Here is a 14,728-nt window from a genome sequence, read left to right on the forward strand (position 1 = left end):
TGTGTACACAAAATGAGCAATCTTTATTAGGATCTCACGCTGTCAAAAGTTATTCAATACGAGAGATATTCTGGAATATAATATTTTGATACATCAAATTTCCAAATGTGATCACAAAGTTAGAGTATCTTGATAAATGTAAACACTGTCAAATATGCCACTACTCGACTACGTCGAAAAATGGTACTTTTTAAATTGCGATTTCTCCGTACTGGGACAAAACTAGAGATCAGGAGTTGCACGCACTCAACAACCGTGCTTGAGAGCACTATATTCGGTAAAAATAAGCACGGCTAGTATCGCAGGAAAAAAATAAAGCGAAGTGGAAAAGTAAGATTTCCACATACCTGTACGGCGCTGCTTTCGATAATTTGCATTCGTAATTATCCACAACGAATCACAAAATAATCTCAAATGAACAGCTCAATTAGCTTATTCTAGTCCTGTAGAATATCTGTAAGTCAGGTTTTATTGTACGAAGGTCAAGGATTCGAAGGATTTCTTTCCGGGTGCGAGTCTGTTCGAATTTAGGTCATTCATTCTGAGTTACGATTCACCGGCACCGGGTATTTGTATTCTAGCACTGTAATCCTGTCCATCTTCCAACTTCAAAGCCATGCTGAGAACAAGATCCACTAAAATACACAGCTCCATCCCAATTGAAGTTGTAAACTGTTCAAATTTGCCGGTGAGATTCTAGACAGCCGGGGAGGGGGGGGGGGGGGGGGGAGAGCAGTCATTGGAGACAACCGCATTCTGTGTTCTATCTTTGCAAGAAAGTCTTATCAAAAGTGTCATAGATAATGAGGTGTTTCAAACTAATGTGCGAATGGATAGAGTTTAGAAGCTCTACTTCATCTTCAAATTCTTCCCAATCAATGCCCGCTGCCTCCTCTTCTTCTGGAGGTGTTGAATGTTATCGAATGGAGGCCTGCCTAGAGAAGAAGCTAGCCGCTCCTCCCATGAGAAAAGCCTCTCCAATGACTGCCCCCCCCTCCCTCGACCCGCGGCTGTCTAGATTCTCATGCAATCGAGGCTACAGGGTTGTTTATCAAAGAGAAGAATGTCACGCTGAATGTCACTCGATTTCTAACAAATGACCGGCGAATTTGGAACAGTTTGTAACTTGAATTCGTGACGACAGTGTTTACATTTATCAAGATACTCTACCTTTGTGATCACATTTGGAAATTCGATGTATCAAACTGTTGTATTCCAGAATATCTCTCGTATTAAATAATTTTTGACAGCGTGAGATCCTAATAAAGATTGCTCATTTTGTGTTCGCAAATGATGTGAATTTCACGACTCGACCTACGTGCGGAAAATTGTTCAAAAATAAAAAAAAAATCTTTTGAAATCTGAGGGAAACCACCTTTATTCCGGTGATAGGCAATAGTTTCCTTATCCACATGCAAAGTTTAAGGCAAGATTTATTTTTGAACCGATGTCGAGTGGTCGGAAATTACAGAGACACGCTCTTAATTAGAATGAACATAACCAGAAGTATGTTCTGATGATAGAAAAAAAGAGTACTATTGAGAACTGCTGTTAATAATGCAAAACGTTGAATTTTAATTCAAGCTTCTTGTTTCTCCCTTACTACTGGCCCGATGAAGATATTAGTTAATTGCCAAGAAAAGAAATTAAAGCGTTGAAAGGAAACCAGCAAAGGAATAATGATCATTATTCGTCACCTTGGACCTTAGTATCTCTTGAGAATAGCTTGTTTACTCCTTTCTTCCATTGGTTACTTGTCAAGGTGCTTCGCAATTTATGTGGCACCCAGAGGAAAACAAAAACAAAAGTCAAAAAACAAAACAAACTTTCTCTTCAACTACACGACTCAGTTGTTGATAAGACCCACTCTCAAATCTATTGATGCTCAAGACTTTGGGAAAGCTATGGAATTCTTTCTGCTTAGTAAGATTTAATCGCAGACCTTAGGCACCTACCTAAAAAAGAACATGATAATAATAATAATAATAATAATAATAATAGTAATAATAATAATAATAATAATAGTAATAATAATAATAATAATAATAGTAATAATAATAATAACATTTATGCAAGATGACCAATTCAGTTATAAAGAACTGCTATCAACATGGGCCCTGCTGAAAAAAAAGAAAAAGAAAAAGGAAAAAAAAAGTGTGTAAAGGTCACAGTAGCCACATACACAATCTAAAAACATATTTATAAAAGAGATAGGAAGACTAGAACTAGATTCATAGATCATCATTAAATATATCGGCCCCCTTATACAAAAATGCTCTTTGGGTTGATTCTAATTTAACCCTGTCAATAACTAATCTGTCCTTATTCCTAATATTATAGTCAAGAATATCATGTCCTTTAGATTGAAAATATTTAGTTAGATAACTTGGAGCCAGTCCCTTAAAGCACTTTTCTCCCAGATTAACGATATGGATTTCTCTTCTTTTGGCAAGAGTTTCCCAACTAAGGCTTGTAAACATCCGTTCGGTGGATAAATAGGCATCATTTAATAGTATTCTTCCAGCTCGCCTGTGTAGACATTCTAAACTCTCTTCGTTTCCTTTGCCACATTTATGGAAGACACCACTGCAGTAATCCAGGATTGGGAAAAACATCGATTTAAACCGAGTCTATTCGCAGATTCGATTGTTAATGATAGCCGTGCTCTTGAGAGAATCCCCAACATCTTAAAGTATTTCTTCTTTACATGATCGATATGCTGATCCATCGAAAGGCTACTGTCCAAAAGACGCCAAGATATTTAAAAGCACCACTGAACTTCACAGATTCACCTCCCAAAGCAATATCAATTCCCTCGATGCTCTGACGACATAGTCTCTGGTGTGTACCAAAAATCATAAACTCGGTCTTTTTCAGATTCAAGAGTAGTTTGTTTCCCTATAGCCACTCTGATAGACTTAAAAGTTCCATATTTAACTTTAGCTCTACTTCCATCAACCGTGCAGAAGAGAAAAAGATGACTGTATCATCGGCGTACATGATTACGTTGGAAAAATTAATGCACAACGAGAGATCATTAATATACAATGTAAGTAGCACCGGCCCCAGAATGCTTCCCTGAGATACTCTGTTTTCCACTGCTAGAGAACTTGATAAATTGGTTCCTAATGATACAGCCTGAGATCTATTAGACAGGTAGTTTGATGATTTAAATAACAACAAAGTTCCCTTACAAGTTTGCATCCCAAGTTCATGTTATCTACAATTTGGTGTCCTAGCTAACATCATTTCAGTTGAAATATTTCTTTCAAATTCATCCCGGCGGCGAAGAAATAATTCGTAAATTGTCATAAGAAGTTGAAATGAGCAGTCCTTCTGAATTATTTATGAGACAAGGACGGCAGAAAAAGATGGTCAGTGTTAGGTTGTCAAACTACAGCCATTTTGTAGCCCTAGCCTCAATCCCATGTGCGTGAGTCAGCAAGCTGAGTCACAACTTGTAAGTGCGTTTCGCTTTTATAAATGTTGTTTCTAATCAACTATTTGAACGTTTCGAATCAATGATTTATATAATTCGACCAGCATCTCGTGTTTGAGTACAATTTTCAAGGAGCAAACCATGACATATGCAACGATCGGCATTTTAAAGGAAAGAAACTGATCGTTTGGTGAAACGTTTCAAGACTCTGAAACGTCGATAACCTTCAAGAGGAGTAGGGGTGACTCATAATGTATGGTTTTAAACATAGGCATAACTTCAGCATGCATCCGGTAGGTTACAAACTGTCATGGCTAATTGTAAGGATTAATGAAGGTTTCTTGCCTTAATTTCAAAAACACAATCCTCCTAAACAATTAAGGTTTAATTCAAATCGGTATCATATCACTTAGAAGGTAATAATGGTTATTTTGTTTCACGACGAGCGCTCTACATTGAGGTACATTTGTTGCTTTCAAGCACATTTTAAATCAATAGAGCAAGAGAGGAAGTCACAGGAAGCTGGCCTGTCAAAAATTATTTCCTTTTCCATTTCACCTCGATTTTGATGCTTGTTTTGGCCAGCTTTTAAAGTCCTTAGTGTACCAAAAGGAAACATTGAGCCTCCAACGCTTGATCTCAACGGATATCCCACCTAAGTAAGTCCACACTTAGTTTGATATTTAAAGTGCACCTACACCCAAAAAATTTTTTTCGCTTAACGAAGTAAGCTTATTTTTTTGAGTATTTCTGCGCAAAAATTTTTTTATTTGCTCAAATCTTCAATTTTCTATGCCCAGTCAAAATACGGAAAATCGGCCGCCATCTTGCCCCACGACCGAGTTTAAAGAGGAATGGCTCTAGTGGGTAATGTGACGTCAAATCGAGAACACGAAAGTCTGCTTTTCACACATTTTCACTTGTTTGGGAAGGTTGTAGTCGATAATTGTCCGAAAATATGCCGACTAAGTGTGTTGTAGAAGGATGTAGCAACGTGCGAAATTTGCAAGAGAGTATCGCGCTCCATACAATCTTCATACAACACACCTAGTCGGCATATTTCGGACGATATCGACGACAATCTTCCCAAACAAGTGAAAATGTGTGAGATGCAGACTTTCGTGTTCTCGATTTGACGTCACATTACCCGCTAGAGCCATTCTTCTTTAAACTCGGTCGTGGGGCAAGATGGCGGCCGATTTTCCGTATTTTGACTGGGCATAGAAAATTGAAGATTTGAGCAAATTAAAAAAATTTTTGCGCAGAAATAGTCAAAAAAATAAGCTTACTTCGTTAAGCGAAAAAAATTTTTTGAGTGTAGGCGCACTTTAATTGATTTTTCCTTCTAATTGCGGGAGAGGAAGTCGCAGGGACCCGGGCAAAAACCATTGTCCTTTCCTATTTTAACCAATTTTAAACATACATCATTGCCGGTATAAAGTTATTTGATACCTGTAAATCCTAAGTTCCTGGTTTTTGACGTTGAGAATACTCCGAGTTTATTACATGTAACTGCTTTTTCACAAACTGTTGAAGTGTTTCTACATTCAAGTAAAACGATTCATCCGACATACTAGCAGATGCATCCGTTCCTGACTTTACGTCACCTCTCTTTCATCAGTTAAAACCTCAACTTAAACACGAAGGCGCGCTATATAAGGAAGTCTTCCCTGGGAAGACCTAGGCTCATTTGTCACTCACCGTTGACGTGCGCGGGTCAAATTTAAAATGGCGGCCGATTTGAACACTCGAAAGGAAAGGTATACGAGAATTGTTGTGCCTTTCCTGTCTTTACTTGCCCTAGAATTGAAATATCTTTATCTAACACCATGTAGTACTTCATAGAGTAGAATTTTATCAGACGAAAGTTTAATCGAGGAGCTGAACGGTTGGCTTACCGTGAACAACGGGGAGATCGTTCGAGTAGAGGAACCACGAAAGAAAAAATCCACGCCAGGGTAAGTTGGCTCTTCAACGAATCATATTTACAACAAGATTACAAACTGATATTATTCCACTATTCGCAATGTCTATGCCAATGTAATGTCAAGTCCGATCCGAGGGGGTATTGTATAACTGTCAGACCGTGAAGCATAAATATTCAATGTGCTGTTTCCAATGATCGGGAACTCGCAAAACGGATAATTATTTCAAGGCCATATTTTGGGTCATACTTTTTAATCTAAATTGTATGCCCTTTTCTGCTAGCTACAAAATCTTATCTTGGGCTTTTCAGTTTGCCGAAACATATTTAACCCGCCATTTGCAACGTTCTCGAACGTTGTCCTTACAGCGCTTTACCAGTTCAAAACAGGTTATGTTCTCATGCACCATTCTAATTTTTCTTTCTTTGACAGTTTCTGAAGACAAGGAAGCCACGGAAAATGCAGCGGCAACATGTGTCGAGCTGCAGCACGAGCTCATTAGTCAAGAGATCGACAATAGATGTTTTTATACAATTCTAAACCGCCACGGTTTAAAGCGCGATCTTATTTACATAGCCAGGAAGGAAGCATTGGGATGTTACGTGGGAGATGTTTGAAAGGTCATGCCAGTCTGTGTTGTGGAAGATCTTCGGAAACGGTGGCAAAATCCTGATGGAGTGCCCTACTGTGCTCACCGTCGTTCATAAAATCAGCATTACAATACTCCATCAGCACTTCCCTCCAAAAAAGTATACATTTCTTTGTATAATGACAATAAGGCACAATAGAAGCTATATTTTTTCACAATACACTGTATGCCCTAATTCTGAACTCCACAATGCAATATCTTGAGGGATTGATCAGCATTTTCCATGTTCTTCCGCTGCTTGTACCTTTGGTTGTGATCCTACTAGGAGAAAAAAAAAGGAATTGGGTTGTAGTTTATTTCCTCTCAATAAAGATTATACACAGATGCTATTTATAATAATTGTCATTGAGTCGCAAAGATTTCTGAGCATATGAATCCAAAATGATGTCATCATTCAAGAGAATTGAATGAGCATCATCAACTGAAAAAAGGAGTCATTTCAACAGAAAATGGAAAAGCAACTGAAATAATACTTTGCCTTGAACCATCCTTGATCATCACTAAACTCATTCCAAGACCAAAGCTACATCATCTCTGTAAAGGAAAGCAAACAAGTAGTAGCCTTATATCGTGAAACTTTAAGAGCTTCTGCAAACAACCTAGAAGCTGCCAAATACATACTAGGCAAGGCATATGGCAAAGCCTACAAGCATCGTCACTATTATATAAATGTAAATACAAGTACTGTCTTGAATAAAATAGATGCAAATGTGAAAGAGACACTAATTTCAAATGAATTCAGTCTTGATAATAATTTGTGATTGATCATGACCATAGATAGATTACAACAATAACAACTTTGTCAGTGAGGAAAACAATGTCAATGTGTTGTAAATTGTAAAGTGCACTCAATGCATGACATGACACAAGTGAATGATTTAGTACTTTTTATGATCAACAAACACCAAAAGTCTTGTTTATGTTTGATGCCTTTAGATTATTAGATAACATGCTGGTAACAGATTAAATAAATTATTACAAAACTGAAGAGCACCACATAGTCATTGACATATGAACTTTTATACATACTTATTATGCCAGGTGTCAAAGGAATTCTTGATGCCTCTTTGCTCAAACCAATTTTTCAATGATCTGACACTGTCATGGGCCACCTCTGTTCAGTTGTATGCTAAAAGCAAGGGTATGTTTGATATGTTATGGTTTTTAGTAAGACAGGAATCCCACATCATAATAGCCAAAATGGAGAAACATAGCTATCAATTTATTAAAAATGCTGCAGGGGGGATGGGGGCAAAAATCATAAAGACGACTGATAAGATGATAGAAGTGGAAACAGGCTTTCAGAAAAGTGAGGCACAAGTTATCAAATTCATGGGGCTTAGCATTCGGTTGGAATTTCTTACCTCATAGAAATAGCTGTCACTGTAGAATGCAGTAATGTCTGGCATCTGTTATCATACACTGAATGAGTAATTAGAATAAAAAATGAATGGAAGGAAACTGAGCATTGAAGGTAACTTGAATGAAGGTACAAAATGACCTAGCACTGCATAAGGTGTTATTTCAAATTTTGCCCACTGCAAATAACTTGAACAACACTGAACACACACAACGAACAAGTAGCTGGTAGCATGTCAACTTACATCCCCACTTGCAATAAAGCCTTGCGTAGCTTTAACTTCTGCCCTTGCACCAGCCATTGTCTTGTTGCACAATTCCTGAACTACAGACCTATATCCAAATCCCTGGTCTTTATATACTGCCAAACAAAATGATACAGCTCAATAAGCTGCACGGTACAGTAAAAGCTACATTGAAGTCATACACTAACTGATCATAGGGGTAAATCATGATATATATCTTGTTAACCAAGTGCGAGGGCCGTACTGGGAGAATATCGGCCCGAGGTCTTGACAGTATGGACCGAGTGCAGGGAGGTCCATATAAAAAAAGACCGACGGTCGATATTCTCCTAGTACAGTACCAAGCAAGCTTGGTTAATAAGAGATTTATCATACCACTGAAGAAAGCTTTTTCACAATTGCAGGATCATTCAGGACAATGCCCAGTCCAATACTTAGAGAATATTGGACCGGCAATAGAGCATTTTGATTGGTTGATTTTAGATACTGGCCCTCTGGCTGCCTGAGTTTTGTAATGAAGTTTATTACAGGCTTCACAACACTGCTGTTAAAACACAGGGAGGATCACATCCTAGAAAAAGTAAAGATAGTGTACAACAGTGTATACGTTAAAAAACCACATACTTGTGTCTATTGTTTTGTCCATCACACAGCCAAAGCCAGCGGCCTCAGTAAAACCATGATACTGAGTTTCAGTAAGTCCAGTACATGTGAATGCAGGAACCATTCTGCAAATATATTTTTTTTAGTATCACTCACCTGAGCATACAGATTTATTACGAGAAACAAAACATGGGAGAACAGAATGGAAATCCATAATTTACATAATCAAAGAGGATATACTTGTACATGTAAACTCATCATATATATATATATGTGACAAACTTTCCTGGGATATTGTTCTTCGATAATGCTTACTTGCAAAGTAGGTCATGTACATATTATACTCACCTAACATTGGCGTAGTACTTTGCAGGGTGTTCCAAAACTGAGCTAAGTAACTGAGTCATTACACACAGGGAACTTCAATCTTACAAACGTGCCCTTGACTTGAAAAAGTAGCTGAAGCCTATTTGTACTCTTCGCCACAAAATTCACACAATGGATTCTCGGCCCTTCGAGCACATCAGTCTTGGTGATGGATGAAGAGCTACTTTCCACAGCTGATGAACAAATCATTTCAAAATACGAGAGAAGTCTTTCCATTAAATCAGTATTTTGCGTGGTAGAAGTCTTTCTACCTATACGAAGGGCCGATTTAGCGTTGCTTATCCTCTGTTTAATAGCTTCCAAACGACTTTGCTGATCCTTTTTACTTCAATTGTCAGACTGAAAATGGGTTTCGTTCCGCTGGATCTCGCCGTTCATTGGCACGTTTGTTGATTTTTGTACGTTTCTTTTTATCTGGAGGGGGAAAGCTGTCCATTTTCCGAGTCGAATCGTAGAATAACCTCAACAGAAGGTCTCACACTAAGGGAGATTCTCTCAGACAACTCCGAAGCGAAGTGACCATTATTTCGCTCGCGTTACGGCTCGATCGGGCTTCGAATATATCGCATATTAGCGCATAAATCCACTGGAACACTGCTTGCCACTGTACCGGTGAAATGAAGACTCACAAGAGACAAAGATAGCCCCACAGATAGCCTGTTGGGTAGGGGAGGCTCAAAATGGCGGGCGATTTGAATTTGACTGTAACAACGTGAGTATTTTACGCGAAACGAGGAAATATTGTACTCCAAACAAAACTACTCACAGAAAAATAACTCTACTGATATTTTGCGACCGTTTCTGGGTATGTTTTATTGCTTTTGACAAGTATAACAAATACTAAGTGTTCGTTGCTGTTCTCTTCATCGTCCGCCATCTTTATTTTTTGGGGTGAATTCAAAATTAGGGGGAGGAGCTAATGCCCTTTTATAGCGCGCCTTCGTGTTTAAAGGCAGTAATACTGAGTTTATTATACCTGTCTCAGAACCACGGAAATTGCCGAGGTTGGATGGAAGGTAACTCTTCAAGCAAGTTATTCTTTTTGTTTCGAATAAAACATAACTTGAAATCTTAATTGATCATCAGGAAGATACCGCAAAGAGAAAAGCTGTAACGTATTGCGCATGCTCAAATTGATAAACAGGCAAAGTGGTTATATAAATTTCGATGGTTTTCTTTTCCCCTTTCTCGTGAAGAATTCGTCGTTCCTCAGAGAAGCGAGGGTTATCAAGTATGATCTACAAATGAGAGTTAATGAGATAGGATTTCTGCTATTCTCGTCTATGGTTAGCCAAATGTTGCAAAATTCAACAACTTGCATATTTTTATTCAACAACTAATATTTATACTCAACAAAATATATTTTTAGTCAACAGTTTACAGTTATATTCAACATTTTATATTTATGTTCAACGACACGCATTTTCTTTTCATATTCAACCAATATTATTTGCATTCAACAACAATATTTATTCAACTTGAATAGCTATATTTATTTTACTCAACAAAATTAATTGTTCAACTTCAGTCCAAAATTTTTACTCAACAAAAACAATTATTCAACTTCTACCATGCATAGTTATTTAATGACATACCTTCTTTTATGACTAAGTGTTCGAAAGTTCCCGGACATTCAAAATATCGTCATTCAACAAAATCCCCGTCCAGTCCCCAGTTAAATTCGCTGTATTGCGGACCCAGTGCCCCGACCATTAACGCCCATGAATAGAGATGGCGTCGGAAGACGGATCAGGGCGTGATGTTAGGGAAGAACTGACACAAATTGTGAGAGAATGTGTTCGAAATGAGATCACTCTTCAACGATCGGGAAGTAATACCTCGTTGTTAATGAGAACGCGCGACCTTATAGCAAGTTCAGCAAGATCTGCGAGCCGAGAGATGACAAATTCTATCGCCCCGGGCATCGTTCCATCTTTTCCCGCCACAGCCACCCCGGTTCCTTCTTCTTCGTCTTCTTTTCACAAGGGAAAAAAGAGGTCTGCAGTTGCAACAAATCATCCATGGCGCCTCAAAGGTAAACAGGAGAAACAAATGAACCATAATCTTCGTATTGGAAGGAATGGGTTTCATGTTTGGGGGTAGTTAGGGGGTAGGGGCGGGGAATTTTGTTGAATGACTGACGATATTTTGAATGTCCGGGAACTTTCGAACACTTAGTCATAATAGAAGGTATGTCATTAAATAACTATGCATGGTAGAAGTTGAATAATTGTTTTTGTTGAGTAAAAAGTTTGGACTGAAGTTGAACAATTAATTTTGTTGAGTAAAATAAATATAGCTACTGAAGTTGAATAAATATTGTTGTTGAATGAAAATAATATTGGTTGAATATGAAAAGAAAATGCGTGTCGTTGAACATAAATATAAAATGTTGAATATAACTGTAAACTGTTGAATAAAAATATATTTTGTTGAGCATAAATATTAGCTGTTGAATAAAAATATGCAAGTTGTTGAATTTTGCAACATTTGGCTAACCATACTCGTCATAATTAAAGTTTAAATTTTAGGTCATCCTGTACAGAAGACATGTTATTTGGCACGTTTATCGATTATACTATGATTTCCAGAACATTCTTGATTAGTCCTTTAGGAAAGTTCTAGTGGTTTCGACATGAGTACGTGACGTCTATTTATAGAAACTCGAGTTGTTTACCGTAAATTCTGGAAAATTCTGTGATGTAATGTTACTAAAAATAGTCGTGTTGTAAATCTGTAGAATCTTCTAGGAAGATTGTAAGGAACTATATAAGAAGGTGCAGTAGGTTGTTGCGTTTAGAGGAAAAGGAGGAAAAAGAAGAAAAAGAAGAGAAAAAGATAAAGGAAATAAAGGAGTTAGCGAAAACAGTTCATTTTAAGGTTTATCACGAAACCACATCCTCTTCCTCTTTTTGTATGGTTTTGGTTTTTCGTGCGGGTGTTCAGTTTATTTAATATCTATTCTACGGACTTATTTATTTGGATTTTTTTTTTCGAAGCGACGTGCACAAGTTGGTTTCCTGTAACTGTTTTGAAAAAAAAACCTTTATACTTAGGGTTGGGAGGTTAGGAATTGAAATTGAAAGAGCGCACTAGTTTTAGGAATCATGAAACATTTTTTTAAACCAAAAAATTGAAAAATATATACAGCACAGTTCTGAATTTGTCTCGCGTTCAGCCAAATAAAGCAGAAAACTGGATATTCCTATTGAGGACCACTCTCGAGGATGCGTAATGGTCAACTCGCATTTGTAATTATTGTTTCTTCTACACCAACAGTATCGTATTGGTCAAATGAAAATTTGGATAAGTGTTGACGAAAAAAGAAAACCAATTGACCCTTACATGATGTAATCCTAAACGAATTTTGTTTACATGTAGGTACAGCCATGAAAGCTATTATGATGATACTAGCTGTCATAGCTTCAGCGTCGAATTCAACGACAGCTTTTCATGGCCACTCGTCATTTCTTCAAACGGCGAAAGATCGTTATCTAGTAGGCCATGTCACTAATTGTCGGATGGCGTCCAGTATTTCATCGTGTGCACAGTTCTGCCTTAAAAGGTGGCCATTGTGCCGCTCAATAAATTACAGGGAAGGAAAAGGAAGAACGATTTGTGAGTTAAACGATAAAGGATTAGAGAGCGCTGATACAGAGTCTTCCACCTTTGTTTCTGTGCCTGGATTTATCTTTGTTCAGCTTCTCAACTTTCAGGTTAGTGCACAATTTTCAAAAAAGCTACAGAATAAAGTGTACTGCATTTACATTATGCAGTATTCATGCCTTTTTAGCCTAAGGATGCAATAGAACACATTTTTCCAGGCTCTATAACGTTGTAAAGCCACGTGTGGTGTTGGGAGAACTCGAGGAAAGCTTATACATTATACATTTATAAGCTTTCTCAGTCATTCCTAGATCACGTATGCGAAGGGATGAAAAATTACTTTAGAACATAGCTAGCAGAACCGCGCAATCAAATTCAATATTTGTAAGCGTGCTCAAAATCCCGATAGTGCACGCTGACAGCGTCAGCAAATCGCTTCGCCAGAAATTTTTTTTCGCGCGAGCGGCCGATTGTTAGCGCGGGAAAAATAATATATTTCGCGACAATAATAGATACAAACAGAAACTCGGCCTACTAGTCCGAAAACGAAGACAATGTTTCGACCTTTTCCCTTGGGCTAGAGTTCTTAAATGAGGCAGAAAAAGAGAAAAACAAAGGAAAAGGAGACTCGGCATCAGCGCCGTCACGATTCGCTTCAACTGATATTGTTGTCCATTTTTCCCGTCGGATTTGATGCACAATTCTACCGGCTAAGCATGAAACAATTGTTAATTAAGCTAGATACTTTGCATTACGCCTGTTGGACGATTATTATGTAGTAGAATTTAAAAACTAACTGAATTATGGTATATGATTTAACTTTCAATTCTTATTTTAAATAGCGCCACAAGAGTTGCAACGAAATCCAGAAAAAGAATCCTGGGACGAAAAGTGCTTTGTACGAAATTCATCCTTTGCTAAATGCTAATCCTATTGAGGTATTCTGTGAACTCGACATTGAGGAAGGTGGCTTCACTTTCCTTCCTCGCAGTCTCACTTTAAGACCAGATGCCCAACAGATTGTCGACGCCCTATTTAAAGAAAAGAAAACCGTGTTACTCAAGTTGAAGAATAAATTCGATAGCACCGAGTCGTACACCTTGATTCAGCCCCACCCTCATTACACAGACATCGATTTTGGTGTTTTGGCCAATAGCTACTCTGGATATACTCAACCAAAGAACGAATTCATGAAGGAATACGTATTCCTTGGAATACTTCCGAACTCATTTGCGAACAAGAAAACATATCAGGGTTTCAGATCTAACGGTAACAAATTACAGTTTAAGAACTGTGACGGTAATCCCAACAGCTACTTTGCATTTTTTCCGAACCGTTATCATCAAACACCACATGGTCATGGCGGGACGTCAGTCTATGAAAATAGCGGACTCGCGGTAAACTGGCGTTCCAATGCCCAAACCTGACACGAATGGCGATCCCAAAATGCCAAATGACTTTTTCTTCTTGATAGAGCTACTGTTTGGGGGCTGTGGCTGCTACACTTCAAGCGACCGGTGGAAGCAGTTTGGCTATAACTCTACTGCCATTGGACTCCGCTGATCGAAATTTTATCATGAAGAATTAGTGTTTTGATTGCCCATGAATGACTTGTAACTCATTTCGTTTTAGCGGGGATCACGACCCACTGTCCAAAAGGCTCCTGTAATTTACCAGTAGATTAGTGAGAGGGTCTTAACTATTACCCGTAAAATTGAAGGCCAGAAATCTAGCCTCAACCCTATTTTTTCTTTTCGGCGATCTCGACGGGCATCTTAATCCATTTCTGTACACGCAATTTCATATCTATTCTTCTGGAAATATACCATTTCAAAAATGGGATTGAGCTTAGCTCCTTGGTTACAATGACTGATAAGATTTGTTGAATTATTCTATTAAATTGTTTTTTCACTGACTTAAATTAAGATTTTTTTTTTTTGGAAGTTGATTGTTTACATGAGATTATTGCGGATACTTCAGATATACTACTTTTAAGTTATTAGAATAACTTTTTGACAACTTTCTCTCGATGACAGCCATTTTCAAGGCGGTAATAAATCCACACCTGTCTCACTTTTGCTAGCCAAAGTAACTTAGAGAGGAAAGATCGATGAGAATCCTCAAGATAATCTCTCTTTATTGTTCATTATTTTTATGAGAAGACAGGGCAATAACTGAATACGATGGAGTAAGTACGTGAGGAGACAATTTGTACTGTATCGAGAAGAAACGATATTTGCAAATATGGTAGGGGTGATCATTTTGAGAGGAAACGTTCAGGATGGGATGTTGATATGTTCAGTCCTACCTTTTAATTTGATTTTTTTCTTACCCTTGGTGAATTACTGAGTCTCCAGGAATAGCGAGATAAATGTTACAGATTTACGGTAGGGAGTAAAAGCAATACGGCTTCTATTTCATATATCTATGATTCTTAGTGGTTCAAGCCCCTCTTCTAATCTGTTTTTGGTTTTGTGCAGTATTTTCCTTTGCAGTTTTTATTTTTTTTTTGCAT

At 37.8% G+C, this 14,728-nt stretch overlaps 1 long non-coding RNA gene and 2 pseudogenes across 2 annotated transcripts; 2 read left to right on the plus strand and 1 right to left on the minus strand.

Moving 5' to 3' along the window:
* Positions 1-5,070: 5,070 nt before the first annotated feature.
* LOC148735742 (uncharacterized) lies at positions 5,071-7,001 on the plus strand. The gene is made up of 2 exons (XR_015999273.1): positions 5,071-5,397; positions 5,797-7,001. It is a non-coding gene; the product is annotated as an uncharacterized LOC148735742 (long non-coding RNA).
* LOC148735743 (uncharacterized) lies at positions 5,399-9,556 on the minus strand (annotated as a pseudogene). Its single transcript, XR_015999272.1, has 6 exons — positions 8,569-9,556; positions 8,242-8,345; positions 7,618-7,733; positions 7,378-7,435; positions 7,046-7,142; positions 5,399-6,546 (listed from the first exon to the last, which is right to left on the minus strand). The product of XR_015999272.1 is annotated as an uncharacterized LOC148735743 (transcript).
* A 782-nt stretch (positions 9,557-10,338) lies between these two features.
* LOC148735744 (uncharacterized) lies at positions 10,339-14,431 on the plus strand (annotated as a pseudogene).
* Positions 14,432-14,728: the final 297 nt, after the last annotated feature.

This window comes from Stylophora pistillata, chromosome 3, assembly GCF_964205215.1.
Source record: "Stylophora pistillata chromosome 3, jaStyPist1.2, whole genome shotgun sequence".
Taxonomy (NCBI): Eukaryota; Metazoa; Cnidaria; class Anthozoa; order Scleractinia; family Pocilloporidae; genus Stylophora; species Stylophora pistillata.